Source organism: Schistocerca gregaria, chromosome 1 (assembly GCF_023897955.1).
Source record: "Schistocerca gregaria isolate iqSchGreg1 chromosome 1, iqSchGreg1.2, whole genome shotgun sequence".
Lineage (NCBI taxonomy): Eukaryota > Metazoa > Arthropoda > Insecta > Orthoptera > Acrididae > Schistocerca > Schistocerca gregaria.
In genome coordinates this window covers 825,459,345-825,475,781 of record NC_064920.1, presented here as the reverse complement: position 1 = coordinate 825,475,781, position 16,437 = coordinate 825,459,345, and the positions used below count along the sequence as shown (strand labels likewise).

At 41.9% G+C, this 16,437-nt stretch overlaps 1 protein-coding gene across 1 annotated transcript in view; it reads left to right on the top strand.

The window, feature by feature from the left end:
- The first annotated feature begins 3,515 nt into the window (after positions 1 to 3,515).
- Positions 3,516 to 16,437, top strand: part of LOC126271602 (beta-glucuronidase-like) — a 129,493-nt gene continuing 116,571 nt past the window's right edge. Inside the window, exon 1 of the mRNA XM_049974165.1 lies at positions 3,516 to 3,617. The gene's annotated coding sequence lies outside the window, so the exon portion shown is untranslated. The remainder of the gene's footprint in view (positions 3,618 to 16,437) is intronic.

Sequence of the window (16,437 nt, the reverse complement as noted above, 5' to 3'; positions counted from 1 at the left end):
CACTGTGATTTACCACCAAGAGGAGGCTTCTGCTCATACAGCATTTTGGTCTGAAGATGACCACAGGCGTGGTCGAAACCGGTTGCCAGAATAAATAAATTTGTGATCAAGACTGATTTTAATAGTAGCTATTAGTAATAACATTGATCACTGTCTGCTCCCACGATGTATTTAACAGTAATTAGTCAAGGATGCCTTTAAGGCGACAAAGACGACATTATCAACATGTCACTAAGTTTGAGCGAGGTCGTGTAACAGGGCTACGAGAGCTGACTGTTTCTCCTGCGATATTGCAGAAAAATTTGGCAGGGATGTAGCCATTGCACATGGTTGGGCGTAGCGGTGATCACGAGAATGTACGGTCGCAAAGAGACCGGGCTCTGAACGGCCATGTAGCACTACAAGAGGGAAGATCATCGTGTTTGGTGTATGGCTCTAGCGAATCGGTTACTTCAAGGAAAGCTCCGAACCAGACGTCCTGTAGCGTGCATTCCACTGACCGCAGATCACCGCCATTTGCGACTTCAGTAGTGTTAGGCGAGAGCTTACTGGAGGCCACGGTGGAGGTCTGTTGTGTTTTCCGATGAAAGCTCTTTCTGCCTCAGTGTCGGTGATAGCCGTATGTTGACCAGAAGGAGACTAGTTGAGAGCCTGCAACCAATCTATCTGCGTGTTAGACACCCTGAACTTACACCTGGAGTTATGGTCTGGGGTGCGATTTCATACGACAGCAGGAACACTCTCGTGTTTATTCCACGCACCCTGACTGCAAATTTGTACGTCAGTCCGGTGATTCGACCTGCTGTGCTACCATTTATGAACAGCATTCCAGGGGGTGTTGTCGAAAGTGTGACGCTAACCCATATACCGCTGTTGTAACATAACATACTCTACGATGTGTCGACATGTTTCGTTGACCTGCTCGATCACCAGATCTGTTCCCAACCGAGCACATATGGGGCATCATCGGACGACAACTCTAGTATCATCCACAACGAGCAATAACCGTCTCTGTATTGAACGACCAGGTGCAACAGGCATGGAACTCCATCCCAAAAACTGACATGCGGCACCTGTGCAACATAACGCACGAATGTTTGCACGCTTGTACTCAACATTCTGACAGGTACACCAATTATTAATGAACCAGAATTTCACATTTGCAATGGCTTACCTTGTGCTTACATTACCCTGTGATTTTGCAACGTTAATCACTTAAATATGTTATCAAGACAAATGTATACCCGAATTTTCATTACTCCACATTAATAATTTTTGGTGTTCAATTTTTCTCCGTCAGTGTAAATCTCAATAATGGCAAAGAGTTCTAAAAAACACAATATACATTTTACTTGTTTTCCTGAGGGTTAATCTGCATGGATGGGCTTGCGGACTTTAAATGTTGCTTTTTGAATAATTAATAAAATATGCCCCAAACGTTTAATTAATGCTAAAAGACATTAAGAATAAATTCTCTCTATGTAGATAAATCTGTAAATTAAGGAGAAACGGATACTTCAATATCAAGAACGTAGTTTTTGCTGTTCCAGAGAAATGTTTATGGATTTAAAACTTTATAAAAGAAGCACTCTAAAACAAAATGAAGACAGTAACCCGTAATTTGTTTTGATGCGCTCCTGTTCTCTCTCTCTTTCGGTTACTCTCACAAAATGTAAATGTCGCTCTCGTATCTGTAAGTTTCTACTAGATAATTACGTTAATTTAATGGTAACGTCTGTGTTTCCTCTTTCATTAATGCCAAATCTCAATTTATTATGATGGATTTTGGAACTTTTTCAGGCTGCAGCGAAGGAGAGTTGCTGACGAATTGTTTGGTGGCCACAGCCGAACGCTACTAATATTCAACCGGCATTTACTTTATCAACTTTTATTTCAGCGCCCCTGAGATCTCTTTTTACCGATCTTTTCTATGAGTATCCGGGAAATTTAATTACGCAAACTACTTAATTTTGAGATCGGTCACTGGCCTCTGAACAATGGCATCGGTAAACGTTCTCGTCGGTCTGATGGGAATCCGATGCTGGATAGAATGCAAATCCATTAATAAGTCAGTAAAAATTTCCTGTGCACCGCTTTACCATTTCAGAAGTTTTGCCACTAGCAGGTGCGATTAAAAGTTTGATAATATTCCTAACTAACTGTTTAACAATCAGTAAATGTCTTTTGAGGGGGTTAATTTCAGTCAGGAATATTTAAAGAAGGTACCAGAAATTAACTTCCAGTGCTACTGTTAAACTCAATATTTAAAATTAACACCTCCACCTCCAAAAAAAACGCAATTTAATGTTTTAATATAAGTAATATACCATTCTGACCGATTGTAGAAAATGTTATAGCAACGAAAAGGTGCGCACTCAGAAGCTGCTACCTACTGCCAACAACCAATTCTACGCCCTTCATGGAATTTATGCTACAATGATGTACTAAGCACTGATATAAACAAATTATTATCACTATTAAATTAAAACATTCTATATTTTTATTATTAATATTATTAAAATGTTTGGCATCTGTGGCTCGTTAAAGGTGAAGATGACGGAAAGTTATGTCTGCGGGAGGGGGCCACAGTAACAAACCGTGTACCTTCCCCCTTCCCCCTCTCCGTGGAACTGAATGCTGGATTCGTATCTGGAGTAGAATGATAACGAGGTGTACATTCCATTTTAGTCTTCTGTGAATAGTTAGTCTTAAATACTTTGCGGTATATTGAGGTTTGATGCCGTGTACCAGTTTCTCTAGATGTTTGTACAGGTATTCTACCTCTTCATTAGAATGAGAGCTTATTAGGGCATAGATCTGAATGATTTACAACGAATGTTTTTTTTTATCTTTGTAAAAAGTTTTGTTAGTCATACACCGACTTAGAATACAGCTGTGGGAGGGAGGGGGGACAGAGTTACCGTCTTGTAAATTAAAATTAAATATTTCGTTTTCAGGTCACACAAATGGTATCATTACCGGTCTCTCTTGATTATTAAAGCATCAGTGATATTGACTTCCTAAGGAGTCAAAACCTATAATGATACCATTTACGTGACATATTTAAATAAAAAATTTCTTGTTATTCTGAGATTGCTTCAACAATTGCATAACTATATTTAATTTTATTTTTTATATGAGACTATTCGTTTAAAATTGTGATATGGCTGTTGTGCATTCCAGGGGACAAGTTATATAATAGTTGACCTCTTTCTATCCCTAAACATCAGTGTCATTGTTTTTTTCTGTGCGCTCCGGTATTCTTCGAGACATATGAGTAGATTAGGCAACAACTACTATTTCGGTGTATTACTTTTTTGTATCTTTTCCTACGCCAGATTTTACATTTTTCTGATACTGCTCCTGCTCTTCACGCTATCCATGACAAATTACAAATCCTGATAAGATGTTATCGACAGCGTAACAATTGCCGGAAGTCCACTTGAAATTATCGCGATATCCAGAACACGTGATGTGAAACCATTACTCTTAGTTGGCTCTCTCCCCACCCTCAGATTACCATCGAAAAACATGCAACTCACAAGCTACAAAAGAGCGCATTGTGCAGGGACTCTCGCAAGCAAGCCATCAGCCATCATTAGAGGAGTCAGACACAAGTAAGTAAATACTGCTTCCATCGCGGTAATTATTCCATCATAATGTCGCTGAAACGAAGCACTTTTACGTTTCGTGAAGTTCACAATTTTACATCTCTGTACATTAAGAGCTAGTTGCTAGTCTTTCGCCGGCCGCTGTGAACGAGTGGTTCTAGGCGCTTCAGTCCGGAACCGCGGTGCTGCTACGGTCGCAGGTTCGAATCCTGCCTCGGGCATGGATGTGTGTGATGTCCTTAGGTTAGTTAGGTTTAAGTAGTTGTAAGTCTAGGGGACTGATGACCTCAGATGCTAAGTCCCATAGTGCTTAGAGCCATTTGAACCATTTTGAACTAGTCTTTCCCGCAGACAGATAGTTTTGAACGTCCTAGTCGATATCACTAGGCCTTCCGTCAGATATAAGTTCCTCATACATAACTCCATCACCTGCGGAAACTATGAAATTACAACTACTATTGAGTGGGTCATTAGCGTGTAACATGGCTAATAATCATATCTGATCGAGGACCCTGATATTATTTCTGTGCCTGTAGATGGCTATCAGTCCGAGGATAGAGTCCTACTTTGTGACTGGCAACAAATTTTCAGTTCTAGCTGAATCTGCAGTTCATTAGATATGGATTTGAAACAGCTTATAGCATCCTGCCAAAAGTAGGAATGAGTGATACTGGCTAGATATGGCAGCTCCGTGGATAAGTTTTGCGCTTTTTTTGTGGAGGAATGTGACTGTTGTGATTTTCTGATGACTGGGAATATTTCTCTGCTGAGGCGATCTACAGTACATTATGGTCGAAAACAGAGCGGGCTATGTGTACCCTTGCTGGGTTTTAACGATTTCAGTCGTCTTTCAGCATAGTTAGTACTGTCTGCTGTCAGCCAGCCTTACAGCGGTAAGGCAGTTGAATGGAGAAGACGTTCGTTGCTTCTTCCTTTGAGAACTACATTAAAAAAAAGTTCAACTTTACAACTTTCGTTTACCATTAACTACTGTCGCCTGTGTCAACATTAATATGTGTGTCACTGGGAGCCTTCACGTATGACTAAACTGATTAGTGTTTTGGGAGAGGTTCTGCATTAACAAATGGTTCAAATGGCTCTGACACTATGGGACTTAACTTCTGAGGTCATCAGTCCCCTACAACTTAGAACTACTTAAACCTAACTAACCTAAGGACATCACGCACATCCATGCCCGAGGCAGGATTCGAACTTGCGATCGTAGCGGTCGCGCGGTTCCAGACTGTAGCGCCTAGAACCGCTCGGCCACTCCGGCCGGCCCTGCTTAACAGCGGACGCTGTTTCTTAATAAACTTTCCAACATTGAAAGTCTACCAAGTTGGGTCTCTACAATCACTATTCTACTAGGTCAAAGAAAATGGTGCATGACATACACAGACTATGGAATGGTTATTGTAATATATATCTAACGTGGCTGTTAGATCAGAAGTAAAAGTGTTTTTCAACGCCGACCCGTTTTTAATCATTTAATTTGTCTAACGTTTTTCAAGTGAATCAGAGTTCTCCATAGCCGGTGAATAAGTTGGTTACATCAACAATGTGTACTGGATGCTATTCAATTTTTGCACTGGTTAAGTAGCCTCGTGAACAAATATATTGTCTTCATGAAAGTGACTGCATTTCACCCAAGCATCTTCTCGAGTACTTTTTGCCCGGCTGGTCCAAGAAACTTGCATGGCATCGTTAGCTACTGTTTGCCCACTGCAGGACAATCTTTTGCATTTTAGAAAAATATGGCTGTAGTTTCTCATTTAGGGAGAATCTATTTCACCTGTCACTTGCATCCAGTGATTGAAGTTTCCTTTCTTGCTGAAGAGGAAGTTCTCCATGTCACTTACTGTAACAAACTGACTGCCCAAACTCAGCTGCATAAGACGTTCCAAACAACTACTAGATATTATTTTCTATCTTTCTTTTGGTCATTATCAACAAATACAGTACCAATCTTGCACAAAGCTGTCTTATTGTGTAATCTTCATGTAAAATTAACCGTACGCCTTCTTCTCGTGCAGTTTGACGTCTGCTGATTTACACACTGCTAATTTACAACCGCCAGTACGGCATCGTGACTTCATCTGTGATAGCATTTCAAGCATGTCACTCTTTGGATAATTTTTGATACTTTTCGAGAATACCAGATAATTCCGATCCTACGTAAATATGCTAAGCTGGTAAAATGCATTCTATCGGTCACTTGTCGATGAGTCTGATATCAATACAGGATACAGCTGATGGTTGGTTGGTTGTTTGGGGGAAGAGACCAAACAGCGAGGTCATCGGTCTCATCGGATTAGGAAAGGATGGGGAAGGAAGTCACCCGTACCCTTTCAAAGGAACCATCCCAGCATTTGCCTGGAGCGATTTAGAGAAATCACGGAAAACCTAAATCAGGACGGCCGGACACAGGATTGAAGCGTCGTCCTCCCGAATGCGAGTCCAATGTGCTACCACTGCGCCACCTCGCTCGGTGATAATATATTATACTAGAACTGACATGTAATTACATTTTCACGCAATTTGGGTGCATAGATCCTGAGAAATCAGTACCAGAACAACCACCTCTGGCCGTAATAACGGCCTTGATACACCTGGGCATTGAGTCAAACAGCTTGGATGGCGTGTACAGGTACAGCTGCCCATGCAGCTTCAACACGATACCACAGTTCATCACGAGTAGTGACTGGCGTATTGTGACGATCCAGTTGCTCGGCCACCATTGACCAGACGTTTTCAATTGGTAAGAGATCTGGAGAATGTGCTGGACAGGGCAGCAGTCAAACATTTTCTGTATCCAGAAAGGCCCGTACAGGACCTGCAACATGCGGTCGTGCATTATTCTGCTCAAATAAGAAGTGAGCGAGACGTGTAACCAATGACACCCCATACCGTCACGCCAGGTGATACGCCAGTATGGCGATGACGAATACACGCTTCCAACTTGCGTTCACCGCGATGTCGGCAAACACGGATACGACCATCATGATGCTGTAAACAGAACCTGGATTCGTCCGAAAAAATTACGTTTTGCCATTCGTGCACCCAGGTTCGTCGTTGAGTAGACCATCTCAGGTGCTCCTGTCTGTGATCCAGCGTCAAGGGTAACCGCAGCCATGGTCTCCGAGCTGATAGTTCATGCTGCTGCAAACGACGTCGAACTGTTCGTGCAGATGGTCGTTGTCTTGCAAACGTCCCCATCTGATGACTTAGGCATCGAGACGTGGCTGCATGATCCGTTACAGCCATATTCTGCTAACAGTCATTGGATCTCGACCAACGCGAGCAGCAATGTCGCGATACGATAATCCGCAATAGCGATAGGTTACAATCCGACCTTTATCAAAGTCGGAAACGTGATGTTACGCATTTCTCCTTACTCGAGGCATCACAACAACGTTTCACCAGGCAACGCCAGTCAGCCTTGTGTGAATGCTCTGAAAAGCTAATCATTTGCACATCACATCGACTTCTTCCTGTCGGTTAAACTTCGCGTCTGTAGCACGTCATCTTCGTGGTGTAGCAATTTTATTGGGCAGTAGTGTATTAAATCCCGTATTTAAAAAAGTATTTAGATATTCTACCAGATTAATGGCGTGTTTTCTGCCTTCAGCTGAGGTGTTAACTCAGTTTTTCCGCGCGGTATTACGACGACCGACCCAGTGATCTTGAGGACCTACGAATTGTGTTGTTACTCTTACTCGTTGCCTGGACTCCAACCAGTCTGTGGTCTGGCCTTGTGCCTGATGTTTATGGCGTTATACCCCCTGAACTATGTGTCTTACACTGATATAATTTTGTAGGTACCTTCAGTGGGGAATGTGAATACTGTCTGTACCCTGTGTTGAGACTGGAGTTAGTAGCAACGAAGTAATAAATTAAACGTCATACACGTTGCGATAGTTTTTCAAGTATGTCACTATTTATGACGTCATATCTCCCGAACTATGTGTCGTACAATGATATAATACTGTAGGTACGCTGAGCATACTGTCTGCGAAATTTATTGCGAATAGAGTTAATAGGGGAGAAGTAATACACTTAAATGTCGTGCGTAATGCGACAGTTTTTCAGGTATCACATTGTTTATGATGTCATATCTCCTGAACTATTAGTCATACAGTGATATAATTTTGCACTTACATTCAGTGTCATATGTCAATTACGTGTATAAAAGTGTCACGACTGTAGTTAATAGTAAAGAAGTAATAAATTACAATGTCATGCCTCATGCAGTACTTACAGGGCAAAAGTAGTTAGCGATAAATGTTTTCCCTTTCATCATTTTATACGGGTTGCCAACGAGAAAAAAATGTTCGTAATATTTTGAAATTATGTGTAAAGTTTGTTGCAAGTCGCTAAGTGCTCTCGATTTCAAATTCAGAGCGAATAAAATATGGGATTTTACGCTTCGCAGACTACGCTTCTTTTTCACCTCTGTCCGCACCTCTTTTGATAGGTAGGAGGTCCTTATTACCGCAGCGGTTGTTGCCTGGCAGTAAGCGATATGAGTACCAAGTTTGGTTGAAATCGGTTCAGTGGTTTAGGAGGAGTTGTGGGACACACAACAAAAAAATGTGTATGAAATCTTATGGGACTTAACTGCTAAGGTCATCAGTCCCAAAGCGTAAACACTACTTAACCTAAATTATCCTAAGGACAAACAACACACCCATGCATGAGGGAGGACTCGAACCTCCACCGGGACCAGCCGCACAGTCCATTACTGCAGCGCCTTAGACTGCTCGGCTAATCCTGCGCGCGCACACACACACACACAAGGGTATTGTTAACGTCCGTCTCCTGCAGAATCCTTGACCATACACCGTCCGCCCAGAGTTCCGAGACTGGTTTTATTGTTGCCGTGTAAGCTAAGTCAGCGTAGTAACTACTATGACTGAGTTTATAAATGTAGATAGCTGAAGTGTATTCGACCAGTCGGTTGTCAGTAGGCAGTGTTAAGCAGAGGACGTGTGGCTGAAGTGTGTGAACGTTATTGCGTCGGAAATCGTAGTGGAGCCACGTCTTTAAATCAAGTGTTCAAGACATTTTCCAGAATGAGAAAAGTGTGTCCAAAATTTGTACAGCACACTTTGATTTCCGAATAAAACCATCGATGCATGGACTCCTGTCGCGACTTGATTGAAATGCAAAATGCGTCAATTCTTTTTTGTGAAAAGTCGTGACGGGTGACGAGACTTCGTGTTATCAATAGAATCTATCACAGAACGACAATGTGCAGAAATTCACACGAAGGATCAACGCTTTGACAGCATAACCGAAATTTTTTTGTGGTAAGGCCTTATGGAACCAAACTGTTGAAGTCATCGGTTCCTAAGCCAACCCACTACTTAATCTAACTTAAACTAACTCTTACGCTATGGACAACACACAGACCCATGCCCGAGGCAGGACTCGAATTTCCGACGTGGGGGAGACCCACGAACCGTAACAAGACGCCTGAGACCGCGCGTCTACCCCGGGCGGCACCATAACCGACATTCAAGCCAAGGTGAAGCGCAAGTCGAGCAGAATCGCTACGAAAGACGTTTCTGACAGTTTCAAATGTTCGTATGAACGTTCTGTTCGCTGTATTCAAGTTGAAGAGGGAGGGGTTTGAGGAGACTATATAGAACATCTGGAGCATTAATATCACCATCTTGACTTTTCTCTATTCTTTCATAATCCATTCGCGAAACCTTTTGGACTGACGGGGTTTTATAAGCTGGAAGGCAATGAGTTTGCCGGAGAGAGGAAAATTTCTAACCGCAAATCAGCACAGATATAGAAAGGTTCATTCGTACGAAACATGGATTGCCCTTTTCACACACGATAGATATCCTTCGAATCATGGATCCAGATCATCAGGCGGGTTCTACGACGGTGAGTCAAATGAAAAACTTAAATATTTTTTAAATATTATTTATTCTGCAGAAGTGGTACAAAGCTGTACCACTTTTCAACATAATCTCCCCCATGCTCGATGCAAGTCCTCCAGTGCTTAAAAAGTGCATAAATTCCATCATCATCATTTAAGACTGATTATGCCTTTCAGCGTTCAGTCTGGAGCATAGCCCCCTTATAAAATTCCTCCATGATCCCCTATTCAGTGCAAATATTGGTGCCTCTTCTGATGTTAAACCTATTACTTCAAAACCATTCTTAACCGAATTCAGGTACCTTCTCTTTGGTCTGCCCCGACTCCTCCTACCCTCTACTGCTGAAACCATGAGTCTCTTGGGTAACCTTGCTTCTCCCATGCGTGTAACAAGACCCCACCATATAAGCCTGTTCGCCCTGACTGCTACATCTATAGAGTTCATTCCCAGTTTTTCTTTGATTTCCTCATTGTATAACCCTCCTGCCATTGTCCCATCTACTAGTACCTGCAATCATCCTAGCTACTTTCATATCCGTAACCTCAACCTTGTTGATAAGGTAACCTGAATCCACCCAGCTTTCGTTCCCATACAACAAAGTTGGTCGAAAGATTGAACGGTGCACAGATAATTTAGTCTTGGTACTGACTTCCTTCTTGCAGAAGAGAGTAGATCGTAGCTGAGCGCTCACTGCATTAGCTTTGCTACACCTCGTTTTCAGTTCTTTTACTATGTTGCCATCCTGTGAGAATATGCATCCTAAGTACTTGAAACCGTCCACCTGTTCTAACTTTGTTCCTCCTATTTGGCACTCAATCCGTTTTGGAGATGGTAATCTTCATACCATAGTCCTTACATTTCTGATCTAGCTCTGAAATATTGCTTTGCAAACTTTCAATCGAATCTGCCATCACAACTAAGTCATCCGCATATGCAAGACTGCTTATTTTGTGTTCACATATCTTAATCTCACCCAGCCAGTCTATTGTTTTCAACATATGATCCTCCAGTAGCTTCTTCAACCTTTCTCTGTCATATAACCTGGAGACAGGTTGCAGCCTTGTCTTACCCCTGAAACTACTCTGAACCATGAACTCAATTTACCGTCAACTCTGACTGCTGCCTGACTATCCATGTAAAGACCTTTAATTGCTTGCAAAAGTTTGCCTCCTATTCCATAAGCTCGTAGAGCAGACAACAACTTCCTCCTAGGAACCCGGTCATATGCCTTTTCTAGATCTATAAAGCATAGATACAATTCCCTGTTCCACTCATAACACTTCTCCATTATTTGCCGCAAGCTAAAGATCTGGTACCGACAACCTCTAAGAGGCCTAAACCCACACTGATTTTCATCCAAATGGTCCTCAACTAATACTCGCACTTTCATTTCAACAATACCTGAGAAGATTTTACCCACAACGCTGATTAAAGAGATACCCCTGTAGTTGTTACAATCTTTTCTGTTTCCATGTTTAAAGATTGGTGTGATTACTGCTTTTGTCCAGTCTGATGGAACCTGACCCGACTCCCAGGCCATTTCAATTATCCTGTGTAGCCATTTAAGACCTGACATTCCACTGTATTTGATGAGTTCCGACTTAATTTCATCCACCCCAGCTGCTTTATTGCACTGAAGTCTATTGACCATTTTCTCCACTTCCTCAAATGTGATCCTATTTCCATCATCATTCCTATCCCATTCTACCGCGAAATCTGAAACATTACTGATCGTATTTTCGCCTACATTGAGCAACTCTTCAAAATATTCCCTCCATCTGCCCAAGGCATCCACAGGATTCACCAGCAGTTTTCCTGACCTGTCCAAAATACTTGTCATTTCCTTCTTACCTCCCTTTCGAAGACTGCTAATTACACTCCAGAATGGTTTTCCAGCAGCTTGACCCATAATCTCCAACCCGTTTCCAAAGTCTTCCCAAGATTTCTTCTTGGATGCTGCAATTATCTGTTTGGCTTTGTTTCTTCAACATAACTTTCTCTGTCTATCTGAGTTCTAGTATGTAGCCATTTTTGACACGCCTTCTATTTCCTTTTACAGGCTGCCTTGACTGTGTCATTCCACCAAGCTTTTTGCTTCATCCTACTTTTACACACTACTGTTCCAAGACATTCTTTAGCCACTTCTAGTACTGTGTCCCTGTACCTTGTCGATTCCTTTTCCAATGACTGTAATTGACTACATTTAACTAACTGGTACCTTTCTGAGATCGCTGTTATGTACTTGTGCCTGATTTCCTTATCCTGAAGTTTCTCCAGTCTTGTCCTCCTACATATGGACCTGACCTCCTGCACTTTCGGCCTCACAATCCCAATTTCACTGCAAATTAAATTATGATAAGTGTCATCAAAGAATCCCTTGAATACACGTGTGTCCCTCACAGCCTTCCTGAGTTCCTGATCTGTTATTATATAGTCAATGACATATGTGGTTCCCCTGCCTTCCCAAGTATACCGGTGAATGTTCTTATATTTAAAAAAAAAGAGTTTGTGATTACTAAGCCCATACTGGCACAGAAATCCAAGAGTTGTTTCCCGTTCCTGTTGGCCTCCATACCCTCTGCAAATTTACCCATAACCCTTTCATATCCTTCTGTTCGATTTCCAATCCTGGCATAAAAAACACCCATGAGCAGAACACTATCCTTGCCCTTCACTATAACAACTACATCATTGAGTGCCTCATAAAAACTATCCATCTTATCTTGATCTGTCCCTTTACAATGCAAATATACTGACACAATCCTAATTTTCTTGCTAGACACTGTCAAATCTATCCACATCAGTCGTTCGTTTACATACATTATTGAAACTACGCTGGTTTCCATTTCTTTCCTGATTATCCGATTAAGAGATATAACATTCCAGGCTCCTGCCTGAGGAGCGCCAGTTTTATTTTATTTCTTTTTTGACTGATGACAGGATCCTCCCGAGAAGTCCTCGCTTGTACATTCGATTGGGGGACTACTCTACTTCCGGAATATTTTACCCAACATGATGCCACCATCATTTAACGATGTAGCAGAGCTGCATGCCCTTGGGAAAAGTAACGGCTGTAGTTTCTCCGCCGGCCGCGGTGGTCTCGCGGTTCTAGGCGCGCAGTCCGGAACCGTGCGACTGCTACGGTCGCAGGTTCGCATCCTGCCTCGGACATGGATGTGTGTGATGTCCTTAGGTTAGTTAGGTTTAACTAGTTCTAAGTTCTAAGGGACTGATGACCTTAGAAGTTAAGTCCCATAGTGCTGTGAGCCATTTGATTTTTTGTCTGTAGTACAACGGTGAAAGGCGTCTGGAAAGTAAGTAAAAAATATACGGCAGTAAAAATAGATTTGATTTTGTAAAACGAAAGTTTCTATTAGTAATACCTCAAACTAGGAGACCCGCGCCAACTTATACGCTTTTATGGTTTAAAACAATGATAGTATTTGGAATACGTGTGTTCATTGGGGTATGTATAACTGTGGAAAGGAAGGGAAAAATCTTTAAATATGAACCAAAAGTTGTGAAATAAAAATCATGAATTTATGATACGTCCTTGTATACATATTTTCATACGGTATTGCTTGTAATTTCTAAGTTTCAGCAGTAATACTTCCATTTGCCTGTTTTTGAAGAGAAGTTTAATGAGAAATACGAATATAAAATACAAATAAATAAATAAATACGAAATGTGTAAGTTAAAACGTAGTGTTCGCTTCTTATCTGTTATATTACTCAGACCACAATAACCTGTTACTGGATTTTGTGATTGTAATTGCATTTCGTGTTTTATGTAATTACTTTAGGCCTTAGTAGCAATAGGTAAATCACAATTCTAAGAGACAATGACAGGTATTTTTATCGTTTTTTCCGTTTAGAAAAGTTGATTCATACGACGGGCAGAGATAACGGACTACGACCGTCGTCAGGGTTATTATCTTGGACAATGCAGTGTGTTCGAAATTCTCTCTTGTAGAGAGGAGTGAGTACGTAATATTTTGCATAGGAACCCATGTCCGGAAACGTACAGTTTCCGTTCTACGACGGTTTCAGTTCAGATGTGTCACACGTCCAAGCCTGCTGAGGTAAAGAGAAAATTCTGAGTTGTTTGTCCGGGTATGTAATACGGTAGTGAGGTGGACTGCTACTACTAAAATGGCTCTGAGCACTATGCGACTTAACTTCTGAGGTCATCAGTCGCCTAGAACATAGAACTAATTAAACCTAACTAACCTAAGGACATCACACACATCCATGCCCGAGGCAAGATTCGAACCTGCGACCGTAGCGGTCACGCGGTTCCAGACTGACGCGCCTAGAACCGCACGGCCACACCGGGCGGCGACTACTACTACTCGTGGAGTCGTATCTTGCACTAAAAACTGCGGGCACACCAGCTGGGATGGGGGGTGTTTACCAGAACACGCTTCGTAGGTACAATGTCTGTAACAAGGTTGGGCGTCGCCACATCGAGCATCTGTTGTAATTCATCGGTACTGTTCTGAACGCACGGTATGCTGGGTTCTTTTTCGGTTTGGAATAATGTAAACACACAACGTTTAAGTGTTAATACAAACAAATGTGCTTAAGTGATAAATGGCTGTTTCGTTATGTTTCCTTTCGAATTGTTACTTAAATGTTTCTAATTCAGTTCCTCAAGCAGAAGTGGATGAGTCGGGCGGCTGAATTGGAACCCTGTAGAACTCCCCTCTACAAGTCCTGGAAGTCTGTAACGGCAAATTCCGAACACCCTGTATAGTTATGAAGTTGGGCATCCATGATGCCTATGATAGTTTTAAAGTCTTTTATGTTAAAACGTTCCACAAATAGTAAGTTTTAGCGCAAAATCGGTATGCAATGTCGAAAGATGGTTAAATAACCTTTCTAACCATGCGTCAGTCGTCCCTATACAATTAGCATGTGTCGAGAAAAACGGTTGTTAACTTGAGAAATAATATGTGCACTGAAGAGCCAAAGAAACTGGTACAATCACCTAATATCCTGTAGCGCCCCCATGAGCACACGCAGAAGTGCCGCAACATTGGCATGGACTGGACTGATGTTTGAAGCGGTGCTCGAGGGAACTCACATCATGAATCCCGCGGGGCTGCCCATAAATCTGTAAGAGTACGAGAGGGGTGGATATTTCTTCTGAACAGCACGTTGCAAGGTATCCCAGATATGTTCCATAATGTTCACGTCTGCGGAGTTTGGTGGCCAGCGGAAGTGTTAAAACTCAGAATAGAGTCCTGGAGCCACTCTGTAACAATTCTGGACGTGTGGGGTGTCGCTTTGTCCTACTGGATGTGCCCAAGTCCGTCGCAATGCACAATGGACTTGAATGGATGCAGGTGATCAGACAGGATGCTTACGTACGTGTCATCTGTCAGAGTCTTATCTAGACGTATCAGGGATCCAATGCCACTCCAAACCAGTACATACCCTCACCCAGCTTGATTAGTCCCCTGCTGACATGCAGGGTCCATGGATTCGTGAGGTTGTCTTCATACCAATAAACGTCCATCCGCCGAAACCATTTGAAACGAGACTCGTTCGATCAAGTAACATGTTTCCAGTCATCAACATTCGAACGTCACTGTTGAGGGCCCAGGCGAGGTGTAAAGCTTCATGTGGTGCAGTCATCAAAGGTACACGAGTGGGCCTTCGGCTCCGAAAGTCCATATCGACGATGTTTCCTTTAATGGTTCGCACGCTGTCATTTGTTGTTGGTCCAGCATTGAAATTTGCACATATTTGCATGAGGGTTGTAATTCTGTCACGCTGAATTATTATTTTCTGCCGTCGTTGGTCCCGCTCTTACAGGACCCCTTTCCGGCCTCAGCGGTGTCGGAGATTTGATGTTTTACCGGATTACTAATATTCACGGTACACTGGTGAAATGGTCGTACTGGAAAATCCCCACTTCAACGTTACCTCGGAGATGCTGTGCCCCATCGCTCGTACGCCTACTATAACACCACGTTTAAACTAACTTAAATCTTGATAACTTGCCATTGTAGCAGCAGTAACCGATCTAACAACTGCCCCACACCGCAGCGCCGCATTATGCTTGTTTACGTATCTCTGTTTCTTTGGTACTTCAGTATATACTCCCTTTAGACAATTATTATTATCACTGTTATTATTTTTCACTTGTGGGCCCAATAGAACGATGCGAGGTACAATCAAGCAATGTCCCTTTTGATGGATGGCCTTTGTTTGTGTCCGAATTTGTTTCATTCTGTCGCAATGAAGTCTCTTTCTTTCCTCAGATCATGGTATTCCAGTCTGTTTTCTAATATCCCTCTGACCAACTTTCGAATCAAATATCTTTTGTCTGAATGCTTTTCTATTTGTAACGTCTGCCTGAGTTATACCGGCTGCTCCTTAGTCGCAGCGATCCATTTAATTGGTTCAGTTTTGGGCTTATTTGTGTTTTCGTAGAATCCTGCTATTTATTTTGTCAACCTAGTGGACGCCGTTCTTTTAGTGTTGCCATAAAATTTAAGCCTTTGTTTTCTCATGTCACCATGTACGTTTGTGTATTCTTCTATTTCCTTATAGCTTCTCAGTCTATAAGTTCCTCCATCAAAAATTTTGAGGCCTAATATTTTCGTAACAATCTTTCTTTCTTTAGAATTTCTTCAGTATCCCTCTTTCTACTTGAAATTAAAGTTTCTGCTCCATAAAGACATTCAGATTTGATTGCAGTGCTGTAATGTCTAATTTAGAAAGTGATTCTTTATTATAAATATTTTGTGCGGTGCGAATCTGAATGCAGCTGCCAATTTTTGTCACCGTTTTCTTGTATGATCTCCCACAATTATTTAAATTGAGGAACCCTTGTTATTTTTACTCATTTCGCGTTCAAACACATTGGTGCTTGCCTGTTACTTGTCATATATTGTTTTCTCGAACGATATTTACAGTCCTAC